This window comes from Aquarana catesbeiana, linkage group LG06 (genome assembly GCF_042186555.1).
Source record: "Aquarana catesbeiana isolate 2022-GZ linkage group LG06, ASM4218655v1, whole genome shotgun sequence".
NCBI lineage: Eukaryota > Metazoa > Chordata > Amphibia > Anura > Ranidae > Aquarana > Aquarana catesbeiana.
In genome coordinates this window covers 321,574,968-321,599,702 of record NC_133329.1, presented here as the reverse complement: position 1 = coordinate 321,599,702, position 24,735 = coordinate 321,574,968, and the positions used below count along the sequence as shown (strand labels likewise).

General features: G+C 41.8%; 1 protein-coding gene across 2 annotated transcripts in view; it reads right to left on the bottom strand.

Moving 5' to 3' along the window:
• Window positions 1-24,735, bottom strand: part of CERKL (CERK like autophagy regulator) — a 207,969-nt gene that overhangs the window by 78,398 nt on the left and 104,836 nt on the right. The gene's annotated exons all lie outside the window — the stretch shown is intronic.

Here is a 24,735-nt window from a genome sequence, read left to right as displayed (position 1 = left end):
TACACTGTGTTTCCATCCCCCAGCAATTATGTGTTTAAAGGGCATAGCAGTTTGTGCCATTTTTTACAGTTATTAGGTAACATGAAGTATGTGCTATTCAACAGGATGTTACAGGGAACCCCTACAGATAGAAATATTATAGCAGCCATTTCTGAGTAGTTGCTGAAGATGTGTTTATGAAAATGCATGCTGCCATTGCTTTATTACTAAAAATGATAGTTCTCTGGGTTAATTGCTGATCTTCTGGCTTTACTAATTGATTAAATGGAAAAAAATGATTGCCAGGCAACTAGCCTTTTTCAGAAGTGTTCAGCAAAGGCAGCTTTCAGTAGAGATTGCCTCTGAGCATATATATAATTCAACAAAAATGGTTTCAATTTTTCCTTCTTTAAATTGGCTGTTCTATAACTTAGTTCCCTTAGCTCATTAATGTAATTGATATAATACGTTTTACTGAGATGGACAGGTTACAGGCTAATCTAAACAGCCCACATGCACCCTACCTGGTGACTCACTATGACATTAACTGGCACATACAGGAGTACCCTTTGGAGGTCGTAACTCTTGCAAATTCAGTTCTTATTATTGCACACAACAATTTTGCAACATATGCAACCTGCCTGAATCTACCTTTGCCTCTGTAAGAAAAGGAAAGGGAAGTTAACTGTGCTCTTGTGCATTAAATCCACAGGGTAAGGTGCAGAACAAGCAGGAGTGAGTCCAGCGGTAGACCAGTTTACTCATCATCGGTGAGATGTCTGCTCATCCAGCCCTTGGTAAGGTTGCTGTTATAGATGATGGGAAACTATGACAGCACCTCCCCTATTCCATCACAGCACTCCAATACTTCAAATAAAGGTTCAGATTTTATTAACTCCTTGGCACTTGAGTAAAATATGAGCTATAAATTACTGATCACCCCTCTGCAAAGATTTAAAGCAATTATGTAAGGACAGAAATATAAGAAATAACACTCAGAATTGTTTTTTAAAGTTGAGGCTCAAAAACTGCCTTACGGATCTGGACTTTTCTCAACACCCAATCGATGAGTTTATATTTTAGCAGGAGCTGTCAAAATCTCTAAACTCAAGCACTGACTATCTTCACATCCTAGAAACATGACAGCTCCTGATAAGCAATCCAATACTCACCCATTATATTAAATCTTCCTGTGTCTTGCCACTCCCCTCTACTGCATCTTTCTAAATGACCGCACACTTTACACCAAATCGCAAATAATTCAGTACAACAGGAAAGAGTTTCTGCTCCAATCTACTTACCTAAGACAGGTTGAAGGTGAGTGGTCACAGACAGTAACAAACGCAGATTTCTTATCGTGTAATTGGCCGTTATTGAATGGCATGAAGACACCAGTAAGGGTATATATAGAACATGTTTGTTTTATGCAGAAAGGGGTGGACAATTTGATAAAATCATAACAAAATATGTTATGTGACCATTTTGGATATCAATTAGGCTTATCAGAGTTCTTTAAAATTACAAAATATAGTTAAAGAGATTCAGAATCCAATGCAATTAAAATATGCATATTATTTTTAACTGCTCTTTGAAGTCTATAAAAAGAGCAAATATACTCAGGAGATAACTGCAACAAAAAGCCAAATACCAGTAGCTGCTCAGCAAATCTCAAAGAGAAGGGTGGCACAGCCACATACCAGAATATGTACCCTCTAGAGGAAATGAATCTGTCACTCTACATTGGCATCTTGGCCTCTTGCGATGCCCTGTGCAGCGCATGAAATGCCAGAGCAAAACGGATAAGCTGAGCTGCAGATGGCAGAGAGCAGAGCAGCCACATTTAGCATTTTCTAGGGCGGCAGTGCCAGAAGAGACTGCACAGCTGTAACCAACCATCAAAGATTCTTTTTGACTGACATGACACTTACAGATGGATGTTTTGTGTAAGAATGTACATCGTTATATGCAAGATTACATAAATCTTTCATGCTTGTCTGTTCTTGGTTATGGTCTGGTATAAGAATGAGTTGTAGGGCTTTTTGGTATTCTAGCCACTTGAGCCCCGGACCATTATGCTGCCTAAGGACCAGAGGTCTTTTTCCAATTTGGCACTGCGTCGCTTTAACTGCTAATTGCGCGGTTATGCAATGCTGTACCCAAACGAAATTTGCGTCCTTTTCTTCCCACAAATAGAGCTTTCTTTTGATGGTATTTGATCACTTCTGCAGTTTTTATTTTTTGCGCTATAAACGGAAAAAGACCGAAAATTTTGAAAAAAAATGATATTTTCTACTTTTTGTTATAAAAAAAATCCAATAAACTCAATTTTAGTCATACATTTAGGCCAAAATGTATTCGGCCACATGTCTTTGGTAAAAAAAATGTCAATAAGCGTATATTTATTGGTTTGCGCAAAAGTTATAGCGTCTACAAACTAGGGTACATTTTCTGGAATTTACACAGCTTTTAGTTTATGACTGCCTATGTCATTTCTTGAGGTGCTAAAATGGCAGGGCAGTACAAAACCCCCCCAAATGACCCCATTTTGGAAAGTAGACACCCCAAGGAAATTGCTGATAGGCATGTTGAACCCATTGAATATTTATTTTTTTTGTCCCAAGTGATTGAATAATGACAAAAAAAAAAAAAAAAAAAAAATATTTACAAAAAGTTGTCACTAAATGATATATTGCTCACACAGGCCATGGGCCTATGTGGAATTGCACCCCAAAATATATTCAGCTACTTCTCCTGAGTACGGGGATACCACATGTGTGGGACTTTTTGGGAGCCTAGCCGCGTATGGGACCCCGAAAACCAATCACCGCCTTCAGGATTTCTAAGGGTGTAACTTTTTGATTTCACTCTTCACTGCCTATCACAGTTTCGGAGGCCATGGAATGCCCAGGTGGCACAACCCCCCCCCAAATGACCCCATTTTGGAAAGTAGACACCCCAAGCTATTTGCTGAGAGGCATATTGAGTCCATGGAATATTTTATATTTTGACACAAGTTGCGGGAAAGTGACACTTTTTTTTTTTTTTTTTTTTTTTTTTGCACAAAGTTGTCACTAAATGATATATTGCTCACACAGGCCATGGGCCTATGTGGAATTGCACCCCAAAATACATTTAGCTGCTTCTCCTGAGTATGGGGATACCACATGTGTGGGACTTTTTGGGAGCCTAGCCGCGTACGGGGCCCCGAAAACCAATCACCGCCTTCAGCGTTTTTAAGGGCGTGAATTTTTGATTTTACTCTTCACTGCCTATCACCGTTTCGGAGGCCATGGAATGCCCAGGTGGCACAAACCCCCCCCAAATGACCCCATTTTGGAAAGTAGACACCCCAAGCTATTTGCTGAGAGGCATGGTGAGTATTTTGCAGCTCTCATTTGTTTTTGAAAATGAAGAAAGACAAGAAAAAACTTTTTTTTTTTTTCTTTTTTCAAATTTCAAAACTTTGTGACAAAAAGTGAGGTCTGCAAAATACTCACTATACCTCTCAGCAAATAGCTTGGGGTGTCTACTTTCCAAAATGGGGTCATTTGGGGGGGTTTTGTGCCACCTGGGCATTCCATGGCCTCCGAAACTGTGATAGGCAGTGAAGAGTTAAATCAAAAATTCACGCCCCTTAGAAAGCCTGAAGGCGGTGCTTGGTTTTCGGGGTCCCGTACACGGCTAGGCTCCCAAAAAGTCTCACACATGTGGTATCCCCGTACTCAGGAGAAGCAGCAGAATGTATTTTGGGGTGTAATTTCACATATTCCCATGGCATGTTTGAGCAATATATCATTTAGTGACAACTTTGTGCAAAAAAAAAAAAAAAAAAAAAAAAAATTTGTCTCTTTCCCGCAACTTGTGTCGCAATATAAAATATTCCATGGACTCGACATGCCTCTCAGCAAATAGCTTGGGGTGTCTACTTTCCAAAATGGGGTCATTTGGGGGGGTTTTGAACTGTCCTGGCATTTTATGCACAACATTTAGAAGCTTATGTCACACATCACCCACTCTTCTAACCACTTGAAGACAAAGCCCTTTCTGACACTTATTTTTTACATGAAAAAGTTTTTTTTTTTTTGCAAGAAAATTACTTTGAACCCCCAAACATTATATATTTTTTTAAAGCAAATGCCCTACAGATTAAAATGGTGGGTGTTTCATTTTTTTTTTTCACACAGTATTTGCGCAGCGATTTTTCAAACGCATTTTTTGGGGAAAAAACACACTTTTTTAAATTTTAATGCACTAAAACACACTATATTGTCCAAATGTTTGATGAAATAAAAAAGATGATCTTAGACCGAGTACATGGATACCAAACATGACATGCTTTACAATTGCGCACAAACGTGCAGTGGCAACAAAATAAATACATTTTTAAAAGCCTTTAAAAGCCTTTACAGGTTACCACTTTAGATCTACAGAGGAGGTCTACTGCAAAAATTACTGCCCTCGATCTGACCTTCGCGGCGATACCTCACATGCATGGTGCAATTGCTGTTTACGTTTGACGACAGACCGCCGCTTGCGTTCGCCTTAGCGCAAGAGCAGGGGGCGACAGGGGTGCTTTTTTTTTTTTTTTTTTTTTTCTTTATTATTTTTTTGCTTTTTTATCTTATTTTTAAACTGTTCCTTTCATTTTTTTTTTTTTTAAATCATTTTTATTGTTATCTCGGGGAATGTAAATATCCCCTATGATAGCAATAGGTAGTGACAGGTACTCTTTTTTGAAAAAATTGGGGTCTATTAGACCCTAGATCTCTCCTCTGCCCTCAAAGCATCTGACCACACCAAGATCGGTGTGATAAAATGCTTCCCCAATTTCCCAATGGCGCTATTTACATCCGGCGAAATCTAAGTCATAAAATGCTCGTAGCTTCCGGTTTCTTAGGCCATAGAGATGTTTGGAGCCACTCTTGTCTCTGATCAGCTCTATGGTCAGCTGGCTGAATCACCGGCTGCATTCTCAGGTTCCCTGTTGAGACAGGAGAGCCAGAGAAAAACACGGAAGACGGTGGGGGGGGGGGGGGCATTCCCTCCCACGGCTTGTAAAGGCAGTCTAGAGGCTAATTAGCCGCTAGGATTGCTTTTACATGAAAGCCGACCGCTGGCTGAAAAGAATGATACCAAGATGATACCTAAACCTGCAGGCATCATTCTGGTATAACCACTCAAAGTTATGAATGGCGTACCTGAAGACAAAAAAATGGTTAACAATAAAGCACAGTAAACAATAAAGTATAAATAATTACATACCTGAAAAACAAACATGATAAAACATAATAACAATAACAATAACAATAACAATAACAATAAAACACTGCAGAATAGAATACAGTAAAAAAAGAGCAGAACAATAGAGAGAGAGAATAGAGAGAGAGAACAATAAAACGACAACTATTTTTTTTTATTTTATATATATATATTTTTTTTTTACACTTTTTTTGTAACTAACTTTTATAACTGTAACCGGTTCCAGGTTCGGGTCTCTCAAAATGCGATGGCATCTTGGGAGACCCTGTGAAAGTGTGCCTAGTCTGTGCAATGCTGTACCCTACGCTAATACTCAACTAGTGTATGGTAGCGTTCAAAACATTCACCAATGCAAAGACCAGGATTGTCAGGACAGAAGGGACAATAATAGCGGGTGTCACGCCTATATCCGCGTTTGCTGCAGACACAACATCTTTTTGGGGGGGGTTCGTTGGGTAGGGGTACTCGGGAGCACATAAAAATGCCTCTCATGCAGCCGACTGCATTTCGTTGGGGGATGTGAATGGGGGAAGTACGGGCGCTGCAGAAGTGGTGGGTTCCCAATTAGGATTGGCGAATGCAGCAGGAAGGGCACTATGGGCACGACGGGCCTGTGTTTGTCTTTTTGGTGGCAGCGGGACACTACTTGTGCTTGTCACCTCACCAGCTTGAACTGCACTTATGGGACTCGCCACGTCACCAAGTGTTACTGCAGTGCTGGTTTGACTACGACCGGGGTGTACTAGGCCGCTGGTGCTTGCCAGTTCAATAAAAAGCTTCCAAAAAAACTGTTAGCGATCGCAGGGATCAGGCCTGACTCTGCGAACGCTGCAGTTATGCGTTTAGTGTTTTGTAAGTGACAGTGATCGATCGATACTGCACTTGGGTGGGCTGGACTGGGCCGGGCGGAGGGGCAAAACGCAGGTGCTAGCAGGTATCTGGGTTGATCCCGCTAACACTGCGTTTTTGGGAACCCTAAACTGCTGGGGACGCTAGTATAGATCTGATCTGATCGGATCAGATATTGATCCGTTCAGATACTATACCACTAAAGGAGGCGTATGCTGCGTGCGTGGGTGTTAGCGGTACTGGCGCTAACCTGACGCTGCCTGGGGCCGGTGCTTGCTAGTTCACCAAAATGCTACCAAAAAAACTGTTAGCGATCGCAGGGATCAGGCCTGACTCTGCGAACGCTGCAGTTATGCGTTTAGTGCCTTGTAAGTGTCAGTGATCGATCGATACTGCACTTGGGTGGGCTGGGCTGGGCCGGGCGGAGGGGCACAACGCAGGTGCTAGCAGGTATCTGGGCTGATCCCGCTAACACTGTGTTTTTGGGAACCCTAAACTGCTGGGGACGCTAGTATAGATCTGATCGGATCAGATATTGATCCGATCAGATACTATACCACTAAGGGAGGTGTACGGTGCGTGCGTGGGTGTTAGCGGTACTGGCGCTAACCTGACGCTGCCTGGTGCTTGCTTGCCAGTTCACCAAAATGCTACCAAAAAAACTGTTAGCGATCGCAGGGATCAGGCCTGACTCTGCGAACGCTGCAGTTATGCGTTTAGTGTTTTGTAAGTGACAGTGATCGATCGATACTGCACTTGGGTGGGCTGGGCGGAGGGGCAAAACGCAGGTGCTAGCGGGTATCTGGGCTGATCCCGCTAACACTGTGTTTTTGGGAACCCTAAACTGCTGGGGACGCTAGTATAGATCTGATCAGATCAGATATTGATCCGATCAGATACTATACCACTAAGGGAGGCGCATGCTGCGTGCGTGGGTGTTAGCGGTACTGGCGCTAATCTGACGCTGCCTGGGGCGACGCATATCACCGCCGGGCGATCAGGGGGCTAAACCTTTATTAGGTAATAAACGGCGGGTGCCCTGACACTATAAAAAATAAACGAACTAACCTGCGTCACCCGTAACGGTTATACGGTGATCAGTGGTGAAAGGGTTAACTAGGGGGCAATCAAGGGGTTAAAACATTTATTAGGTAGTATATGGGGGTCCCTGACGCTATAAAACGCTGACGGCGAACCTAAATATTTACCTCACTAACTAGCGTCACCAGCGACACTAATACAGCGATCAGAAAAATGATCGCTTAGCAACACTGGTGACAGGGGGTGATCAAGGGGTTAAAACTTTATTAGGGGGGGTTAGGGGGGTACCCTAGACCTAAAGGGGGGTAATACTCACTGTCCCAACACTGTAACTGTCACAAACTGACACTATGCAGTAATCAGAAAAAAAAAAAAAAAAAAAAAAAAAAAACCTGCTGGTGTCAGTTTGTGACAGGGGGGGGGGGGTGATTGGGGGGGGATCGGGGGGCGATCGGGGGGGGGATCGGGGTGTTTTGTATGCCTGGCATGTTCTACTGTGTGTAGTGTGTTGTGCACTCACATTGATGTCTTCTCCCCTCGGCGCTGGAACGGAAAATACCGAGCCGAGGGGAGATGACATCATTTCCTTTGCTGCTGTTTAGCATACAGCAGCAAAGGAGTGTTCCCATTGGCCGGCGGCGATCGCGAGAGGGGGGCCACGAACGGATGGCCTCCCCCTCATCTCGGATCGCCGGGGAACAGAACGGGACCGCTTCGGGCACCGGGGGGGGGTCCGATCGGACCCCCCACCCGCGAGAGGCAAATCACGTACATGTACGTGATTTTGCCTGCCCGTGCCGCCTTGCCGACGTAAATCGGCGTTAGGCGGTCCTTAAGTGGCTAGACAAGATAATATGGCATTCCCTATTGCTTACAAGAAATATTGTATGCAGCAAATACTGAATAGCTCAGTAACAAATTTTAGAATTGAATACATTTAAAAACGTAGTTAGGCCAAGTATGTTTAATCTCCCTAAACAGAAAGCCGAGTTCACCGTGTGTGCTTGAGTTTAACCACTTCAATACCAGGCACTTAAGACACCTTCCTGCCCAAGCCAATTTTCACCTTTCAGCGCTGTCGCAATTTGAATGACAATTGTGCGGTCATGCTACACTGTACCCAAACAAATTTTTTATCATTTTGTTCCCACAAATAGAGCTTTCTTTTGGTGGTATTTGGTCACTTCTGGGATTTTTATTTTTTACGCAACAAATAAAAAAAGACAGAAAATTTTGAAAAAAAACAAGTTTTTCTTTGTTTCTGTTAAAATTTTTTGTAAATAAGTAAATTTACTCCCTCAATGATGGGCACTGACATGGCTGCACTGACGGGCACTGATAAGGCGGCACTGGTGGGCACCGATGAGGTGGCACTGATGGGCACTGATGACGGGCACTGATAGGTGGCACTGATGGGCACTCATAGGCGGCACTGATGGGCACTTGTAGGCGGCACTGATGGGTACTTATGGGTGGCACTGATAGGTGGCACGGATGGGCACTGATGGGCACTGATAGGTGGGCACTGATGGGCATGGATGGGCACTGACAGGTGGCACTGATGCGTTGCACTGATGTCACTGATGATACTGATGGGTGGCATTGCTGGGCATCACTGATGTGTTTGTACATACTTGTGCCAATCAGTGCCCATTTGTGGGTACTGATTGGCACAGATTGGGCATTCATTTGAACATGTGGATGGCCATGGGGTACATACCTGGCCATCCACATGTTGCCCCCTTCCCTGGTGGTCCTAGTGGCGATCCCTGGTGGTCCAGTGTGCTCATCTGAGGGGGGTCTGCACTGATAAACAATCAGTGCAGACCCCCTTGTCAGGAGAGCCGCCGATCGGCTCTCCTCTACTCGCGTCTGTGAGACGCGAGTAAGGAAAAGCCGATCAACGACTCTTCCTATTTACATCGTGATCAGCCGTGATTGGACACGGCTGATCACGTAGTAAAGAGCCATTGTCGGAGGCTCTTTACCGAGATCGGTGTAGCAGTGTGTCAGACTGACACACCACTCCACCGATCGCCGCGATGCACGCCCCCACGGGTGCGTGGCAGCTGTTATACTGAAGGACGTCATATGACGCCGAGTCAGGATAACTTAAACCACCACCCGGTCGTCATTTTGCAAAATGACAGCCGGGCGGGAAGTGGTTAAATAATAGGAGCAAATTGTAGGTAAACATAAAATTAAAGCATATCTTTATTTTTATCCATTTTTTTTTTTTTTTGTCTTGAATAGAGTAAGGAAGGGTTAGAACTCCCTGTCAGGTTCCTTTTGTTGTCTGTGTCTCTGTGATCTCGGTCTTTATGTGTCCTAGTGACTATTGTCACCAAGATGGAAAAAGAGAGAAAGTCCATATTTATTAGCTGCCAGAGAGGTGAAATCTTCTAATGGGAACATTTGTCCCTGTAACAACTGTCTAAGAGGTGATTTCCCATATTTACTTGCTCTCTGTTGTGTCAACAAGATTTTTCCAAATGAGACGCAGATAGGAAAAAAAACGTAAAGCGGCGCTCCACCCAAAAGGGGAGGCTCCGCTTGTTTGCACCCTCCCCTCCTCCACTGCCACATTTGGCATTTCTGGGGGGGGGGTGCAGGTACCTGGTTTTGACAGGTACTCGCTCCCACTTTCGGGTAAGATCACCGATCTGCTACATTTCCAGCCCCTCCTCCTTCCCTCTGCTGCCTTCTGGGACACACACAGGTCCCAGAAGATGGCAGGATCATTTAAAAAGTGCAGCGCGACTCACACATGCACAGTAGGAAACTGGCTGTAAAGCCTGAAGGCTTCACTGCGGATTTCTCTTACTTACAATGCCGATGCCTGCACCCGAAGCTGACTGACGAATCAGCTAGGGGAGCCGAAATTGTGGGATCCCTGCACAGGTAAGTGTTCTTAAATTTAAAGTCAGCAGCTACAGCATTTGTAGCTGCTGACTTTTATTTTATTTTTTTATAGACTGGAGCTCCTCTTTAACAAAAAGTTTGGCTTTGGATATATATTTACCTGTTGTGTTGATCCTTGTAGTTTCCTGGTTTAATGCTACCCACGTTAAATATTTGTCAGAAACTATAAACATGCTTCACAATTTTACCAGAAACACTAATTGAACATGTGACTATATGACCAAGTCTTCAAGACCAGATCAAACTTCTTGATCATGATGGGGACATGAAAAATTTCTTACGATTGCACACATTATTAGATGTGATCTGTAAATCAAATTGACTGTAATTGGCTTTTTCACTACTTGTATAGAGTCATTTGGGTTGATTTACTAAAAGCAAACAGGCTGTCCACTTTGCAAAGGATTTTTCCTTTGGCTTAATGAATGAGGTTTAAGCTCTGATGACTTTGACTTCCATCATCCAATCAAGTGCAAGCAAAAATATGTTTTTTTTTTTTTCATTTTTATTTTCCTTGCATGTGATCAGGTATTTGTAAGTGAAAGGATACATTCACCTTTCTTTAAAAAAAAAAAAATTTAAAAAATACACAGGAGTCTGTAAAGCATTGCACGTGCAATCAGTAGATCGTGGGTGCAGTCTCAGGCTCCCACAGACTGTCAGTGTATCTGTCTGCTTGTACCTAATATGGGCAGGAAGTTACACAATGATAGGAGGACTTAATGTACTACCTAGAGTGCTCACTAGCACGCTGATAGTTCAATGGGAACTACAAGCCGTCAGCAGCAAAGGCTGTCGGTACTTGTAGTTCATTTATTCACAGATTTCTGTGAAAAAATAACACAGCCGTGTTGGCGAAAAGTTCCCGGCCAGCTGTCACAATCAAGGGGGAGGGGGAATCAGCGGGAGGCTGCAAGTGTGGGAACATGTTACATGTTCCACCCTAAAAATGAGTGGAACATGTAACATGTTCCCAAAGGTGAACTTATCCTTGAATTTTCACCACCTGCACTAAGCTAAGGGAAAATTCCCCTGCAAAGTAGATAGCCTATTAATCTTTAGTAAATCAACCCCATTATCCCAATAGTTGGTCCAAAAATCTGTTCCTGCTAAATATGAAGATACCAACTCTTAGGTAATCCACAGCCAAGAATGGATACCTGTGTACATAGGAGTTTTTTAAAGTTTGTATACATGACGTTTTGGTGAATTTGCCATCTGATCAATTCCGTTACAGAGAGAAGTGTGCATGTGTACTACAGGGAGGTGATGCTTTTGCCCCCTTGTAGTCAGAGTTCAGCATTGACTCTCATAGTTTAGGGCAAACTTAAACCACGATTACCACAAAATACACTACATATGGCCCGAACCTGTGGAGGTTTGGGTGTTCCAAATTTCTCAAAATACTATTATGCTTCTCAATTAGCACAAATTATTAAATACCATGCCACTAAAGAAATCCCTCTTTGGGTAACTATAGAATCGGTGGAATGTGATCCACTTTCTATATCAAATCTGTTATGGCTTTCACCACCCCAACGACGTTCAATAACAAATCTAGTCACAAAACATAGCCTCTCAATATGGGATAGACTTAAATTCCGTTTTGGTCTCCAATCTCCACTAAACCCTCTCCTCTCCTTTCTAAACAACCCCTCCTTCTACCCAGCTTGGACTTTACCTTCCTCCTTTAAAGCTTGGATAAATGTGGGTCTTACACGAGTTCATCACTTCTACGACTCTGATAAACTTATTTCATTTCCTACAATAAGCAAGACACACAACATACCCAGTAATGAAACATTTAGATTCTTACAAATTAAAAACTTTTTATCCCAAAACATCCCCACAAACTTGACAACTCCAGAATATACTTCATTTGAACGATCATGTATGTCAGATCCACACAGACGAGGACTTATCTCTGACATATATGCTCAACTACTTTCACAAACAAATTCCTCTCCCCCGTCTTATACTACCAAATGGGAAGCTGATTTAAACCTTCCTCCAGACTCACTGGATTGGTCACAAATCTGGCAATCTACAAAATCAGCCACACCCAACATAGTTGCCCTAGAAACAAATTATAAAGTTCTTACCAGGTGGTATTTAGTGCCAGCACGTATATCAAAATACCTTCCCCAATACCCCCCTCACTGTTTTCGCGGATGCAGCGACATTGGTACACATCTGCATATTTGGTGGACTTGTCCAATAGTCCAAACATATTGGTCAAAAATATTTCAAATTCTCTCTACAATGTTTGAAACCACATTACAACCAGATCCATTGGTAGCCCTCCTAAATAATAAGCCACGAAACATAACTCAACGTCAATTTAAACTTTTACTATATGTCACAACAGCTGCAAAACAATCTATAGCAAAAGCCTGGAAAACCAATAAGCTTTGTGACATATCTGTAAAACAACGTGTAACTCAAGCTATGATCCATGCTAAAATGGAGGCAATCATACTTGATAAACTAGACAAATTTGAATCTCTTTGGCTTCCATGGATAACACACATACTACCACCGGATTTGAACTATTCACTTCTTTTACCCTGATGAGATCTACCACCTTCACGGTCTATATTATTACATGTTCCCATAAATATTTAACACTTGCTTCTCTCTGGAGACCCCAAATTCCCTCCATAACCATTTCAGATCCCACCACATATTCCCACTTATTAAATTTTATTTTTAGTGATGTATAATAATAAAATGTGTCTTTATCTATTTCTATTAAATTATTATTTGGTTAGGCAAACTATGTCTTTTTCGGATGCAAACTATCTATACCTTTGATGGGGATGCTTTGGAGGGACACCCATGCACCCGGGATATGCCGGGCCAAATAGCCGGACCTTGGTCCTGGTTGTTTGGGTGTCTCTCTAGGTCATCTCATTAATACCCAATTTATCTAATTTAGTTGCATTTTATGTCTCACTATTGTGACATATTGTATTTTTTTTTTTATATATATTTATCTACTTACTTATTTATTTATTTTTCCAATTACAAAAGCTCTATTAATTATTATAACCATATAATTCAGATATGTACACTGGATAATAGATTTTCTTACTGATTTCTACAAGATAACTTAAGTATTATTATTCTAAGTTATTATTGAGAAGTTCCTTTTCCTCATATTTTGTAACCTTACATAAATTTAAAACCAGTACTGTAAAATTGTATTGTTGTATTCTCAATAAATTATTTGAAAAGACTCTCATAGTTTGGCTGCAACCTAAAAGGCAGGTTGAGCACAAATACAAAATAATTCTAGTTGCTGAAATAAAGGACTAACTAATGATAATATAAACAGCCATCCTAGGTTCGGAAAATCAAATAAGACTGACAGTAGGCTATACAGCATTTATAGAAACCTGTCTGTTTAGACTGGATTTCTCCTTTTTTAAAGAAAATAACCTTTAGTCAAAAGAGAGAAAGAGAGATAATCTGGCGCACTAAAAAGTAAAGTAGTCCACAATATCAATGGAGTAGTAGATACAGTCTCTATATCCGATGTAACAAATGCTGGGGTTTCAGTGGCTGCTGCTGTAAAGAGCTAGAAGGTACTCTGTAGGCAAAGCAAAGGAGAGAGAGCAGCACCTTCTGAGTGTAGCACTTAGGTGTTTATTCCAAGAACAGCAGAATGGCAACATACAGGATAAAATGATAAAAAACGCTCATCACAGGTAGGTAGACACCTCTGCAGCTGGCCAGCCAGATCCTACTAAATCCCACACTAGTATGGAGCATTTAGCAGTGCTGGTGGCTCCCAGCACTTCCCGGATGGTCCGAGAACCCCCGGGAGAGCAGAGATGGCGTCGGCACGGGAAGCTGAGGGTGGTGGGCATGGCACGTGTTTGGAGCATGCATGCTCCGTTATCAGGCCTGAGTATTTTGTATCCTTTTATCTTGCAAGTTGCCAATCTGTTGTTCTTGGAATAAACACTTAAATGTTACACAGAAGGTGCTTCTCTTTCTCCTTTAAAATAACCATTAGGCTTCATTCACACTTACCTGTGAGGCCGACCCGCGGGACACTCAGTGGGGTTTCCAAAAAGCTGCAGGCAGGAAGCCCTGGTCAAAAATGCATGTCTGATTACACGTGATCGGCTGTGTCAGCTTCCCACTGCTTTGAATTGGGCTTCCCGCTCACAGCTAGGAAAGTCCGCTGAGTCCCCCATAGGCAATCGCAGATGACACCACATGAATGTGTGTATGTAAGTGAGATAGGGCAATATGTACATGCTACTGTATGTGGATATGTGTTCACATGTGCTTGTATCACCAGCTGGCACACACTATCTGTATAGAGTTTGCATGTTCTTCCGTGTACTTGTATGGTTTCTTCCCACACTCCAAAGACATGCTGGTAGATTAATTAGCTAGTGTCCACATTGTATGTGTATATGTATGTAAGTGAGATAGGGACCTTAGAGCTCCTTTAGGGCTGGGGCTCATGAGAATGAACAGAATGTAAAGCGCCGTGTAATCTGTCAGCGCTATAAGAACGCCTGTAATAAATAATAAAGTTGTGCTTTACAAATGTCTAACAGCTGCAAACCGACTTACTAATATTAGCACTCATGTGTGATCTGTGGGGCAGCTAGACATTGCAGATCATGCCATTTAATCCAACTTCATAAAATACTTTGATTTAACAAATACAAATAGTTGGCAAAGAGCTGACTTTAAATTTCATACTGCATACACTTCTGGAGTTCAAAAACTAGAAAGGTAAAAATAACTGCATCTAATAAAACAAACACAAAAATTCAAAATGATTTTGTTTTTTTATAAACTACCTTTTTTTAAAGTTAACTTTAATGCTTCCATTTATTTTTTCCTCTTTGCAGAAGTAAAATTATATTACTTTTTGCTCACAGTGTGCAAGCCATTTCTATCAACGCCTTCAGAAGGTTCTGATTCAAGGACAACAGATTATTTAGCAGGACTTTCATGTCGGGCATCTGCTTGCAGTGGCCAGCAGGTGTCACAATCAGCAAAGGAACTTGTCACAGAGATCAGGTCACTTAAACATCATTTGATGTGTGGCAAAAAAAACTAACAAAGCAATAAACAAGCAGATTCAAAAGTGTCAAAAATGTAACAAGGCATTAAAACAAGCAGATTTAAAAGAATAACTTAACCAAACCAAAACATTTTTTTTAGAGATAAGGACATCCAAATGTATTTCTAAACAAACTGGCTGGGGCAGTTTTTGACCTCAAATAAGCATTTTCTATTTTTTATTGTTTTTTGAGCAAAAGATTGTCATCATAGTTTATTTGCACTTGAATATCAAAAATATTAAAAATTGTTTATTTGCAGAGAACTTTTCCCAGTTTTCACCCTATGCCAGATTTATGAATTCCCCATGGTAAAAATCATTATGATGAATATCATTCTTTTCACTTACAGACTGTTTGAATCCTACTGGTCAGTATAGCAAATACTTTGGTACTAGATAATCTCTAAGGTTCTACCTTTGAGCTCTCGTAGTGATGCACTGGCATGCGGATGTATGATGTTTTTGAGAAATCCCTGCATGATCTTGCAGATATATGACAAAAAGGAGAGAAAATGCACCTGAATGAAGTTTATTCACATTGAGTTGCAAAATGTCCTTAAAGTGGAACAAAACTCTGAATCAACATTAACTATTTCCTAATCCTTATGATGCTAGCATTAGGAAATAGATGGGAAAGTATATTAAATTTACTTGTTGTAAAGAAAAAAGAAAAATAAATAATAAAATAAGTTTCTAATTTTTCAGTTGCTTCCTGGTTTCTGGCCTAAGCCAAAATTATGTCAATACATCCCAAGAGACTTCATGGGCATTTTTTAAAAATTTCATCGGGGGGGGGGGGGTTTCTAAACTAAGCACACCCTCCTGCCTTCAAGCCTGAGCTAAGGGCAGATGGCTTCCAAAAAGTAAATACTACATGAATAATCTGCCCTACAAAAGGGTTTTTTTTCAAAGGTATTTCTCAACAAAATAAAGCTTGCTGACATGGACGGATGGGTGAGTATGCTTTGAATATTAAAAGTGAATTAAACTGCGGTTTTGGTTTATGATGCCTAGATACAGTTTAATTCCGCTTTAGGCTGGGTTCACACTAAGGAACGGAGTGGTTCACAGCAGGGGTCCAGTGTGTCCCTGTTCATGTTTAAGGTCCTATTTCAGCCTGAATCTTTAGATGCATTCGGACCTGAAACAGACTAGAAAATGCACAGGACTCCTTTGCAATATGCACTAGAGCCACTCCAGAGATGTGTGAACTGTCTCCATAGAGAGCCAGTCACAATCTCCTGACATGCGAATTGGATGCGGGTAAAAGCTGCATCCGATTTGCACCGGTGTGAACCCAGCCTTAAAGAGGTTGTAAAGAACAAAACTAAACAGAAAACCTGCAAGACAAAGGCATAATGAGCTAGTATGCAGTGCATCCTAGCTCATTATGAAATATTTATCTTAGAACGATGCCCCTCATCTGCACCGGAACACTGAGTACATGGCCGACTTCTTTCACTGAAGTTACTTCCGGGTTCGCGAGCTCCGGCTCGGTCACGGCACGGGCCCGGAAGAAGCGCACCAGTGGGCCATTTCTTCAGTGTGCGTGCGCCGATGAAGTTGGCAAAACATATATTTACAGTACCTACAGGTAAGCCTTATTATAGGTTTACCTTTAAGTACAAATGGTGTAACAGGGTTTACAATCACTTTAAGATATTACTGAATTTCAGTAACTTGAAGCGGTCAGAAACTAGTTTCGAACCACCTAATGTTTTTTTTTTTTAGATACGCAAATAAATATGTTCAACTTAATGTAAGTATATGTTATTATTATGTGTGTAAATACCAAGTAATTATGGTAACAGTCAAAGTTTCCGACACCAGACTAATTGCTAATTAATGAATTGCAAATACTATATAAGGGCCTTTTTAGGAATCAAAATTAGTATACAATTATTACAGAATTGAAGTCTTAATAAAACTCTTATTTTTACTGTACATGTATAAAATAAAAATGATAATAATATGGGTGAAAATGTTTTATAACACTTTGGGGACCATTTATATAGCAGCCATACTGCATTTACATGCTTAGGGGAATGCGAAACATAAAGTGTAGGAAGGAGGAGAGCCTGATCACATAACCCATCAAGTTCTTCTATAATAGATTGTTCACTGCACTGTTTTGTAGGGAACACTGTGTGACACTGCAAGCTCCACACTGGGGCCCGTATTTAGGAAGGTGCTGTGTAATTAGTAGCGCTCAAAGTAGAATAATGCAAAACATTTTTTTTTTTTTCATTTTGGATAGCGTAAGGAAGGGTTATAACTCCTGACTGTTTTTTTTTTTTTTCTTTTTACGTCTGTGTCCCATTGGTGGGCTTTACCCTCACTTCCTGTCCCATAGCCAAAACAGAAAGTGAGAGGAAGTACCTGCAAATTATAGGAATGCCTTGGGACTCCCCAGGTCACCATATTCCCCTCTATTACTTTTCAGAGGACAACCCAAATGTTAGGATTTTCTTTTACTTTCACTTTCAATGGTAAGGGTAAATAGGAGAAATAGGAGAAATAGAGAGGGTGGATGTCCCTAATGAGGGCACAGACGGCAATAAAAATTCACAGATGTTCAAATCCATCTCCACTCTATCCAAAAGCAAACAAGAAAAAAAGGTTTTGCCTTTTGTTACACTATATTTTGTGTCTTAGTTTTCAATCCTCTCAGTGCCAGCCAAGAGTCAGTCTGCTCACAGCAAAAGAAAATAGACTTAGGGGGTTATTTACGAAATGCAAATCCACTTTGCACTACAAGTGCAAACTACAATCCGAGGCTTAGATCTGAAATGAGGGGAAGCTCTGCTGATTTTATTATCCAATCATGTGCAAGCTAAAATGCTGTTTTTTATTTTCCTTACATGTCCCCCTCAGATCTACAGTGACTGCACTTCCAAGTGCACTTTCAGTGCAATTTCAAGTGCACTTTGCACTTGTAGTGCAAAGTGGATTTGCCTTTAGTAAATAACCCCCTATGTGGTTTATCCTGTAATCTCAGTTCTACAGGGATGTAGGCTTTCCACAACATAAAGAGTTGTATTTTTTAAAAAATTACATTGGTGTTCCTGTATGTCAGGTAGTCAATTTAGTTGCACAAAGTGATTAGTAGTGTATGTTCAACAAGCCATTGTTTCAGATGTCATATTGAATTTTAGTACACACAAAAATGAATGCATCAATCCCCTCACTCATGTGTGCATAACTAAAATTGCCCATACAGCTAAGCTGGTCATACACCATGGCCATTTTAAGGCAATTTCAACTATCTTTGATCCACTAGTAATTAGACATACAATCGTAAAGAAACATCATAAACTAAGCAGTCTACTACCCACAAGTCTAATCAAGCACCAGAATTCAGTTGTCGGTAGAGTTTATTAAAAGATTGTATCTTAAACAGGGAAAAACCTAAGTCTATTTTGTCGAAAGCAATCTGATTTTTACACCACGATCAATTAGGGAAATGTTTATCCCATCTACTTGCAGTCAGTGAAAACACTATAACCCTATGTTATGTCTTTGATTGTTTCTGATTTCAACAAAACATCTAAAAGAACATTAGATTGCTCTATCAAATTTCCAAATTATGGCTATATGGCCAACTTAAGTCCTGTGCATCTCATCAACATACAAGAGCGACGGCTTGAATGAAACTCGGTAATGTTGGGAAATAAAACTGTGTTTTTACAATGTTTTTACTGCAGAGATGACCAGAAATAATTCAATACTAGAATCTACATGCTTCAGATGATCAGATAATTAGATGAGACACCTTTACTGAGTTCATACATCTACCATTCAGTGTATATTTCAAGTTCCACAATTAGTGCCATGAAAAAACACTGTAGATAATCTTTACTAATACTATATTACTACAAATGAATACACAATTGTGTGACATATTTCCACCTACCAGATTCCTTTAAATGTCACTACCTACCTACTACCTGTCCATCTACCAGATTCCCAATCTCCAAAGGATTCCCACCACAATAAATTGGCACCCTGTATGTGGTGAAGTCACAGGACTGCACCAAGATAATGTGTATAGTAGAGGAGTGGATGCATTGAAGTACAAAGTAATTTGGGACAATATACTATGTAGGATTTTTGTAAAGTGAAACTACACTGAATCTGAGCACCACAAACCAAAAACTTTATTTAATCCTTTTTTAATGTTCAAAGCCAACTCCCCCATTGATGTCTCTATGCTTTATTTTGCTGATAAATCACTCTGAAAAACACCTCCTAGCTTTTCTGGCCCTAGCCATCTTGAGTGAGGGCAGATGATTAATGTAGAATTTATTTCCTGGAAACCATCTGCCCTCAGCTCAGACATGCAGGCAGGAGAGTATACTTAGCTGAGAAACACAGTTTCTCCCTCCTCGTGACTGCTGGGATGTAGGACATCACTTGCCTAGGCCTGGGAAGCAGGAAATAACTGAAGAACTGTAAACAGAAAAGTTTATAACAAGTAAATATATACTATCTATTTACTAATGTTAGCAGCATTAGGATTAAAAATAGTCAATGTTGATTGGAGAGAGTTAAAGTAGAACTATAGGCAAAACATTTTTTTTTCAGGTCATCAGAACTAGTGTCCCCACAGGAAGATTTCCCCTCTATTACTTTTCTAGGGACAACCCAAAATTTGGGATTTTCTTTTACTTTAAATGATAATAGTAAACAGGACAAATAGAGAGGAAGAATCTTCCTAACGGGGTCACAGACTGCAATAAAAACTAGCAAGCATTCTAATCCCTCTCCACTCCACATATCCAAAACTAATAAAACATTTTGCCTTTAATTAAACTAACTAGTCAGAGGCAATGTCCTATTGGATGAAGCGCGTTAGACGGGTCCCTGAAATGCACGCTATGAGCCGCGGCATTTGATTCCTAATTGCTCATTTTATGCATTTTTGCTGTAAGTGGAATTTTAACCTCCCTGGCGGTATGATTATTTCAGATTTTTGCGCCTCGAAGCGGTACAATTATTTAGCATAGAAATTTGGCATTTTATATTGTAGGCCTGTAATTCTTAGTAATAACACATTTAAATCTGTCCACCAAGAGTCTAGTAGATATCCCGGGTATGATGAAGTTTGAAACACAAAATCATAAATTATAATATAATAAATAAATATAAATAATTTTAAAAAATAATAATATAATAATAAAATAAATTTCCCCACAATTCACTATCGCTTAATTCTGCAAGTGTTCTAATTTACTATCGCTGTTTTCTAGCTGGTCTAAAGCCACTTTTGATGTAAAGGGACACTTTTTGGTTGCCATGGACAATCTCAAGTTTCCAGGCAGAAAGAACAGTATATATAATATAAAACTGCATGCAGGGCATTGGACAAAGCACTGGGGACAAAAGGGATGTGAAATAATTTCATACAGTACTGTAATCTGTAAGATTACAGTACTGTATGTGTTATGATTTTTACATTTTTTTGAATTTGCCGCCAGGCTCCGCCCCCGTGCGTCACGGCGCTCGCAGGGAACGGAGCCTGGCACAGAGAGGCTTCGGAGGAGGACACAGCCCGCAGACACTGCGGGGGGACATTGCAGGATCCTGGGGACAAGGTAAGTATACCATACCAGGATCCTGCAATGCAATCCCGAGTGTGGCTTGGGGTTACCGCTAATGGTGCTGAAATTTAACCCCGAGCCACACTCGGGAATACCGTCAGGGAGGCTACTAAAGCCTTCTTTTATGCTTTACAGGCTCCCTATGTATTGCTTCATTTCCTTTTGGTGACACTGTATAAGTAATTGTTTCCATTGGAGTCCTGTGTGGAGATTGAGGATTATGGCAAGCTCTTCCAGTCCTAGATAGGAGGTGCTTATGTAAGGCACTAAAGTGCAAAGGCATAGAGCAATATTATTTATTGACTCACAATTAGTTTACACAATAACATATATTTAGAGTAAAAAAAGAAGGAAAATGCTTATGATGTCCTTAAAAGTTTCTTCATACAGCCTCCTTACTAGGGATGAGCCGAACACCCCCCTGTTCGGTTCGCACCAGAACATGCGAACAGGAAAAAAGTTCGTTCGAACACGCGAACACCGTTAAAGTCTATGGGACACGAACATGAATAATCAAAAGTGCTAATTTTAAAGGCTAATATGCAAGTTATTGTCATAAAAAGTGTTTGGGGACCTGGGTCCTGCCCCAGGGGACATGGATCAATGCAAAAAAAAGTTTTAAAAACGGCCGTTTTTTCAGGAGCAGTGATTTTAATAATGCTTAAAGTCAAACAATAAAAGTGTAATATCCCTTTAAATTTCGTACCTGGGGGGTGTCTATAGTATGCCTGTAAAGGGGCGCATGTTTCCTGTGTTTAGAACAGTCTGACAGCAAAATTACATTTTGAAGGAAAAAACTCATTTAAAACTACCCGCGGCTATTGCATTGCCGACAATACACATAGAAGTTCATTGATAAAAACGGCATGGGAATTCCCCAAAGGGGAACCCCGAACCAAAATTAAAAAAAAAAAAATGACGTGGGAGTCCCCTTAAATTCCATACCAGGCCCTTCAGGTCTGGTATGGATATTAAGGGGAACCCCGGCCAAAAAAAAAAAAAAAAAAATGACGTGGGGTTTCCCCTAAATTCCATACCAGACCCTTCAGGTCTGGTATGGATTTTAAGGGGAACCCCGCACCAAAAAAAAAAAATGGCGTGGGGTCCCCCCAAAAATCCATACCAGACCCTTATCCGAGCACGCAACCTGGCAGGCCGCAGGAAAAGAGGGGGGGACGAGAGTGCGCCCCCCCCCTCCTGAACCGTACCAGGCCACATGCCCTCAACATTGGGAGGGTGCTTTGGGGTAGCCCCCCAAAACACCTTGTCCCCATGTTGATGAGGACAAGGGCCTCATCCCCACAACCCTGGCCGGTGGTTGTGGGGGTCTGCGGGCGGGGGGCTTATCGGAATCTGGAAGCCCCCTTTAACAAGGGGACCCCCAGATCCCGGCCCCCCCTGTGTGAAATGGTAAGGGGGTACTTTACCCCTACCATTTCACAAAAAAACTGTCAAAAATGTTAAAAATGACAAGAGACAGTTTTTGACAATTCCTTTATTTAAATACTTCTTCTTTCTTCTATCTTCCTTCATCTTCTGGTTCTTCTGGCTCTTCTGGTTCTTCCTCCGGCGTTCTCGTCCAGCATCTCCTCCGCGGCGTCTTCTATCTTCTTCTCCTCGGGCCGCTCCACACCCATGGCATGGGGGGGAGGCTCCCGCTCTTCTCTTCATCTTCTTCATCTTTTTCTCTTCTTCTTTTCTTCTCTTCTTCTCTTCTTCTCTTCTTCTCTTCTTCTCTTCTTCTCTTCTTCTCTTCTTCTCTTCTTCTCTTCTTCATTTTCTTCTCCGGGCCGCTCCGCACCCATGCTGGCATGGAGGGAGGCTCCCGCTGTGTGACGGCGCTCCTCGTCTGACAGTTCTTAAATAACGGGGGGCGGGGCCACCCGGTGACCCCGCTCCCTCTGACGCACGGGACATGGCGGGACTTTCCTGTGGCATTCCCCGTGACGTCACAGGGAATTCCCGTCAAGTCACCGTGCGTCAGAGGGGGGCGGCGTCACCGGGTGGCCCCGCCCCCCGTTATTTAAGAACTGTCAGACGAGGAGCGCCGTCACACAGCGGGAGCCTCCCTCCATGCCAGCATGGGTGCGGAGCGGCCCGGAGAAGAAAATGAAGAAGAGAAGAAAAGAAGAAGAGAAGAAGAGAAGAAGAGAAGAAGATGAAGAAGAAGAGAAGAGTGGGAGCCTCCCCCCATGCCATGGGTGCGGAGCGGCCCGAGGAGAAGAAGATAGAAGACGCCGCGGAGGAGATGCTGGACGAGAACGCCGGAGGAAGAACCAGAAGAACCAGAAGATGAAGGAAGATAGAAGAAAGAAGAAGTATTTAAATAAAGGAATTGTCAAAAACTGTCTCTTGTCATTTTTAACATTTTTGACAGTTTTTTAGTGAAATGGTAGGGGTACTTTTGTACCCCCTTACCATTTCACACAGGGGGGGGCCGGGATCTGGGGGTCCCCTTGTTAAAGGGGGCTTCCAGATTCCGATAAGCCCCCCGCCCGCAGACCCCCACAACCACCGGCCAGGGTTGTGGGGATGAGGCCCTTGTCCTCATCAACATGGGGACAAGGTGTTTTGGGGGGCTACCCCAAAGCACGCTCCCAATGTTGAGGGCATGTGGCCTGGTACGGTTCAGGAGGGGGGGGGGCCCGCACTCTCGTCCCCCCCTCTTTTCCTGCGGCCTGCCAGGTTGCGTGCTCGGATAAGGGTCTGGTATGGATTTTTGGGGGGACCCCATGCCGTTTTTTTTTTTTTTTTTGGCGCGGGGTTCCCCTTAAAATCCATACCAGACCTGAAGGGTCTGGTATGGAATTTAGGGGGAACCCCACGTCATTTTTTTTTTTTTTTTTTGGCCGGGGTTCCCCTTAATATCCATATCAGACCTGAAGGGCCTGGTATGGAATTTAGGGGGACTCCCACGTCATTTTTTTTTTTTAATTTTGGTTCGGGGTTCCCCTTTGGGGAATTCCCATGCCGTTTTTATCAATGAACTTCTATGTGTATTGTCGGCAATGCAATAGCCGCGGGTAGTTTTAAATGAGTTTTTTCCTTCAAAATGTCATTTTGCTGTCAGACTGTTCTAAACACAGGAAACATGCGCCCCTTTACAGGCATACTATAGACACCCCCCAGGTACGAAATTTAAAGGGATATTACACTTTTATTGTTTGACTTTAAGCATTATTAAAATCACTGCTCCTGAAAAAACGGCCGTTTTTAAAACTTTTTTTTGCATTGATCCATGTCCCCTGGGGCAGGACCTGGGTCCCCAAACACTTTTTATGACAATAACTTGCATATTAGCCTTTAAAATTAGCACTTTTGATTTCTCCCATAGACTTTTAAAGGGTGTTCCGCTGCATTCGAATTTGCCGCGAACACCCCAAATTGTTCGGCGAACTTGCGAACAGCCAATGTTCGAGTCGAACATGAGTTCGACTCGAACTCGAAGCTCATCCCTACTTCTTACATGGCCAGCACTGAAGCTAAAAACACTTTTAGAAGAATGCGAATGCAGTGACATGTGCCTTTGATGCTTATGCATTCTAGGGCCCTGCCCACATTAACGTGCACCTCATTGTGCACTGATGCCAGTAGGTCTCTCCATTCACACAGCACTGAACATAATTGTTTTGGAATCCCCATCAACTCTTTTGAGTAGCATTATATCAGAGGACAGAGCAGTCAACAGTCAAAGCAGTAGATATAAATAACAACATAAAAGTTAAGTGAAAAATCCAATCTTGACACACACAGAATGATCTGACTACTATTCTTTTAAAGTGTTACTAAACCCACAACAGTAAAATCAGTCTGTATATAGAGTAAAGCATGCGTGTTATACTCACTGTGTCACCTAAGGGGTTAATCCTCTGCACTGTGTAAAAAGACTGTTTCATCCTATCTTCTCTGATCCTCACCTTCTTCCACAGTCCCTAATCCATCTGCTGATAGAACAGAGCCTTGGGGGCAATCTGTGCATTGCTAGAGTTTTTT